Source organism: Somniosus microcephalus, unplaced genomic scaffold, assembly GCF_052327205.1.
Source record: "Somniosus microcephalus isolate GS21.2 unplaced genomic scaffold, FLI_Smic_1.0 unresolved_chr3, whole genome shotgun sequence".
Classification (NCBI taxonomy): Eukaryota; Metazoa; Chordata; class Chondrichthyes; order Squaliformes; family Somniosidae; genus Somniosus; species Somniosus microcephalus.
The window spans coordinates 34,568,069-34,574,212 of record NW_028225181.1 but is presented as its reverse complement, the minus strand read 5'-3'; positions in this window follow the sequence as shown (position 1 = coordinate 34,574,212).

The window sequence follows — 6,144 nt, the reverse complement described above, 5'->3', positions numbered from 1 at the left end:
ATGATTCGACATCTCTCCTCCTTCGTGAGATATTGCTCACTCCCAGAGACTGTAAATAGAAAAATTATTCATATTAATTCCAGAATCTCTACCTGGAATACAGTGGGACAGTTTTTGCGACTGTGATTGCATCTAATTTGCATACATTTGCAATAATGTGCCTGTATGAATTACTTACTTTAATATCACATAATTTTTTTCTGTCCTTTGCCCTGTTTCTCGGGAGCCACAAACTCCCACTGTTAGCTGTTACTCCATCTTCTCTCACACTGACATCCCACAGATAGGTTTACGCCCCATGTTACGTACCGGCTCCAGTTGACATCACAAAGGAACCAGGAGCCAATCACGCCACAGCCAGGAACAATGTCACAAATTGGCTGCAGCTCCTCCCACTCCCAGCGTAGGTACAATACAGAGCTGCCTCTACATTACCCTCACATTGTACCTCCTCTTTATACCCAGTGTCAGCATCCAGCACTCCCAGGGCATGTACAATACAGAACTCCCTCTACATTACCGGACACTGTACCTCCTCTTTATACCCAGTGTCAGCATCGAGTGCTCCCAGTGCAGGGACAGTACAGAGCTCCCTCTACATTACCCTAACATTGTACTCCAACTTTATACCCAGTATCAGCATCGAGTGCTCCCAGAACAGGTACAATACAGAACTCCCTCTACATTACTCCGACAGTGTACCTCCACTTTATACCCCGTGTCAGCATCCAGCACTCCCAGGGCAGGCACAATACAGAGCTCTCTCTACATTACCCTGACATTGTACCACCAGTTTATACCCAGTGTCAGCATTCAGCGCTTCCAGGACAGGTACAATACAGAGCTCCCTCTACATTGCTCTGACATTACCACTGTTACTCCCTCCCGTGCCATACCATTTCTGTTCCAGATGCAGCTCCAGCTCAGGTTCCACAGCTGCAGTTCCACTGCCGTTTGTTCCAGTGCTTCAAGGGTCCACTTTGCTGGACAGGTCAGAGTGTGGTCTGGGGGTAGAGTAAGATTCAGAGGAAAAACACCATTTAAAGACAAAAACTTACAGGGGGCCATTATCACACTCAGGACCTTAACCACAAAGCCCGGGATCAGTGACCCTGTACCCACAATGCCCAGGGTCGGTGACTTTGTACCCACAATGCCCAGGGGCAGTGACCTTGTACTGAGAATGCCCGGATGGTGCCCCTGTAAACACAATGCTCATAGGGCAGTGAACATGTATCCACAATGCCCATGGGCAGTGACATTATACCCACAATGCCCAGGGGCAATGACCTTGTACTGAGAATGCCTGGGAGGTGCCCCTGTGAAAACAATGCTCATAGGGCAGTCAACCTGTATCCACAATGCCCATGGGCAGTGATATTATACTCACAATACCCAGGGGCAGTGACATTCTAAGCAGAATGCCCAGGGACAGTGACCTTGTACCCACAATCACCTCCGTCATTGACCATGTGCCTACAAGTCGCAGGATCAATGATTCTGTACCCACAATGCCCGGTGTGAGAGACTCTGTACCCACAATGCCCAGTGTCAGTGACCATGTACCCACAATGCCCTGGGTCAGAGACCCTGTACCCACAAGGACAATGTCAGTGACCCAGTACCCAAAATGCCCAGTGTCAATGACCCTGTACCCACAATTCCCAGGGTCAGTTTCACTGTACCCACAATGCCAAGTGTCAGTGACCCTGTACCCACAATGCCCAGGGTCGGTGACTTTGTACCCAGTTTGCCATGGGGCAGTGGGCTTTCACTTAGAATGCCCGGGCGGTGCCCCTGTACCCACAATGCCTATAGGGCAGTGAACCTGTATCCACAATGCCCAGGGGCAGTGACATTATACCCACAATACACAGGGGCAGTGACATTAGAAGCAGAATGCCCAGGGGCTGTGATCTTGTACACTCAATCAGCACCATCATTGACCCTGTTCCCACAAGTCCCAGGGCCAGTGACTGTGTACCCACAATGCCCAGGTTCAGTGACTCTGTATGCACAATGCCCAGTGTCAGTGACCATGTACCCACAATGCCCATGGTCAGTGACTCTGTATCCAAAATCCCAGGGTCAGTGACCCTTTACCCACAATGCCCTGGGTCAGAGACCCTTTACCCACAAGGCCCAGTGTCAGTGTTATCCTGTAACCACAATGCCCAGTGTCAGTGAATCTGTGACCATAATGCCCAGGGTAGGTGACCCTGAGTCCAAAATGCCCTGTGTCGGTGACTCTGTATCCACAATGCCCAGTGTCAGTGACCCTGTAGCCACAAAACCCAGGGTGAGTGTCCCTGTACCCACAATGCTCAGGGTCAGTGATCCTGTAGCCACAATGCACAGGGTCAATATCCCTGTGCCCACAATGCCCAGTGTCAGTGGCCCTGTACCAACAACGCAGAGTGGTCCATTCTCACAACTTGGCAATGAACTCCATTGCCCAATCGGCTTCACTGTCGGCCTGCAATGTTTCGATGTCGGCGCGCTGGCAAGGAAATCCTCAGGCCAGGACCCCGACATTGCCTGGTCTGCCACAACGTGGGCTTGGGGAGGGAAAACACCAGAAATTAGGCCTCGAATCTGGGAAAGAAAGGCCCAGGCTCCATCTCCAGCCTGTGCTCAGTTAGCCTGATCTCACCTTGTGTGGTATTGGGCATCCACCCCCCCCCCCAAGCACATATGCACACCCAGACACAGAGCAGGAAAGGCCCAGGCTCCAACCCCGGCCTGTGCTGAGTCGACAGCCTGCCCTACCCTCTGCTCACAGGGGTGATCTTACCTCGCTGCTGAGCAGGTGAAATACTTGAGTTCTCAATCTCCTGCATCTCCGCCATCGTCCATCTTGAACGTGTAGGGTGCTTGGGGTAGCAGCGGGCCATTCTGCTCAGTCATGAATTCTGAGACTAATTGCAAGGGATAGAGGGAGAGGTGGCAATTAGACTCACACAATGATGGGTGCCCCACGCACGAAATGCCCCTCCCGGAGTGGTTACTGTGACACCCCACACACAGAGCAGGAGATGTCCAGGCTCCATTCCCGGCCTGTGCTGAGTTAGCCTGAACCGCACCCGGTGAATGGAGCCTGGATTACAGGCTGACACTGTCAGGGTTGGGGAGCCACGGGGCCGTGTAGATACGGGGCCGTGCTCTCCAGGCAAGGTAGGTTCTGGACCCAAGTGCAGAAACCAGGCTAGAGGCAGGTATACAATCTTAAGGAACAGTACTTTATTCATTACTTAAATAGATTCACATGTAACTAGATTCATACAAGGAACACAACAGCATACGTAAGAATTCGAGACAGGAACACCACATCATACATAGAACACGAGAGAAGAACAATATACATAGAACTCGAGACAAGTTACAAAACGGCTAGTCAAGAATAGGAACTCAGGACAGCTTCCATGAGGCAAGCTACTTGTCCATACTGAGCTGGGATAAGCTTACCACAAGCGCAACTAGCTTGCCGAGACGAGACTCGAGACAAGCTATCACGAGTGGCTGCCGCAGGGGTAACAGGCTTATCAATACAATGCTCAAGACAAGAGCCAGCATGGCAACACGCTAGTCCCGCCCAGCACCTTATCAAGACTAAGAACAACAAGAACACAGACTTAGTTACATCTTAAATACAGAGCTCGAGAGAACCATAGCAACCAGCTAGTCAAAGCCAGGAGCCACAGAGCGAAGGCTAGTCCCCGGATCCCCGGTTAGGACTGAGCAAGGAAAGAAGCAACCACAGAACTTATATACCAAGAAAACCAGGTGAAACCCATGAACAGCTAACAGGCCGTTAAGATTTTACACAGGAGGCTAGGAACAATTAACAAAGGGCTAGAATCAAACAAGTGAAGGTGCCATCTAGAGGCTACAGAAGGAACTGACTGGCACCCTCACAGGACCACCCCCTAGGAACGGCTCCTGACGTTCCAAACACAGGGCTCGAAAAAACACAGGGCTCAAAAAAACACAGGGCTCGAAAAAACACAGGGCTCGAAAAAACACAGGGCTCGAAAATACACAGGGCTCGAAAAAACACAGGGCTCGAAAAAACACAGGGCTCGAGAGACACAGGGCTCGAGAGACACAGGGCTCGAGAGGCACAGGGCTCGAGAGGCACAGGGCTCGAGACGCACAGGGCTCGAGAGGCACAGGGCTCGAGAGGCACAGGGCTCGAGAGGCACTGGGCTCGAGGGACAAAGGGCTCGAGAGGCACAGGGCTCGAGAGGCAGAGGGCTCGAGAGGCACAGGGCTCGAGAGGCACAGGGCTCGAGAGGCACTGGGCTCGAGAGGCACTGGGCTCGAGATGCACTGGGCTCGAGATGCACTGGGCTCGAGATGCACTGGGTTCGAAATGCACTGGGCTCGAAATACACTGGGCTCGAAATACACTGGGCTCGAAATACACTGGGCTCGAAATACACTGGGCTCGAAATACACTGGGCTCGAAATACACTGGGCTCGAAATACACTGGGCTCGAAATACACAGGGCGCTAATACACAGGGCGCTAATGCACAGGGCGCTTCTTCTTAGCTTTTCAAGCAATGATATTCCCCATTCCAGCTATTCACTAACTGCAGATGTTCAGAAATCTCAAGACAGAATCATCCTCTTCATCCACTAGCGGCAGAGACATGTCGTGGCGATCATATAACCAAAATCTTAGTAAGCAACGGAGCCATCGTTTCTCCAGAGTTAGCATGCTCAATGGATTATATTCCGAAGGGATTCAAGAAGGGCGAAGACTCGAGAATTTAACTTGTCCAGGAGAGCTTGAGAATTGAAATGTCCAGGAGAACTCAAGAATGTCTTATCCAGCAGAGCTCGAAAGTTTCATTTGTCCAGAAAACTCGAAAATTTTCCTATCCAGGAGAGCTCGAAAGTTATCTTGTCCAGGGTAGCTCAAAAATGTAACTTGCCCAGAAGAACTTGAGAGTTTACCTTGTCCAGGAGAACTCCAAAGTTTAACTTGTCCAGGGGAACTTGAAAACTTTACTTGCCCAGGAGAACTTGAAAACTTAATTTGCCCAGGAGAACTTGAAAACCTGACTTTTCTAGAAGAACTTGAAAACTTAATTTGCCCAGGAGACATGAGAGTTCACTCGAAAATTTCACTCTATGAAGGCCCAGGAAACTTGAAAGTTGACTTGAAAGTTTAACACAACGGGAGGCCCAGGAAGCTTGAGAATTTACTTGGGGGTCTAACAGTAGAGGCCCAAGAACCTTGAGAGTTGACTTGGGGGTCTAACAGTAGAGGCCCAAGAGGCTTGAGAGGTTGACTTGAAAATTTAACACAACGAAGGCCGAGGAGACTTGAAAGTTTACTCGAAATTTTAACACAATAGACTTGAAAATTCACTTAAACATTTAACACTGGAGGCTTGAAAATTCACTCGAAAATTTAACACGAGACTTGAAAGTACACATGAAAACTTAACACAGTGGGGGTCTTCTTCCTAGGAGACCCGAATATTTGCCCAAGAGAACTCGAAAATTAACTCGAGAGTTTCAAACATTAGCCGGTTGGTTTCTACTGGGTCCATGTATGGCTCAGTCCTACTGTCAGGGTTGGGGAGCCACGGGGCCGTGTAGATACGGGGCCGTGCTCTCCGGGCAAGGTAGGTTCTGGACCCAAGTGCAGAAACCAGGCTCGAGGCAGGTATACAATCTTAAGGAACAGTACTTTATTCATTACTTAACTAGATTCACACATAACTAGATTCATACAAGGAACACAACAGCATACGTAAGAACTCGAGACAGGAACACCACATCATACATAGAACTCGAGAGAAGAACATTATACATAGAACTCGAGACAAGTTACAAAACGGCTAGTCAAGAATAGGAACTCAAGACAGCTTCCATGAGGCAACCTACTTGTCCATACTGAGCTGGGATAAGCTTACCACAAGCGCAACCATCTTGCCGAGACGAGACTCGAGACAAGCTATCACGAGGGGCTGCCGCAGGGGTAACAGGCTTATAAATACAAAGCTCAAGACAAGCGCCAGCATGGCAACACGCTAGTCCCGCCCAGCACCTTAACAAGACTTAGAACAACAAGAACACAGACTTAGTTACATCTTAAATACAGAGCTCGAGAGAACCATGGCAACCAGCT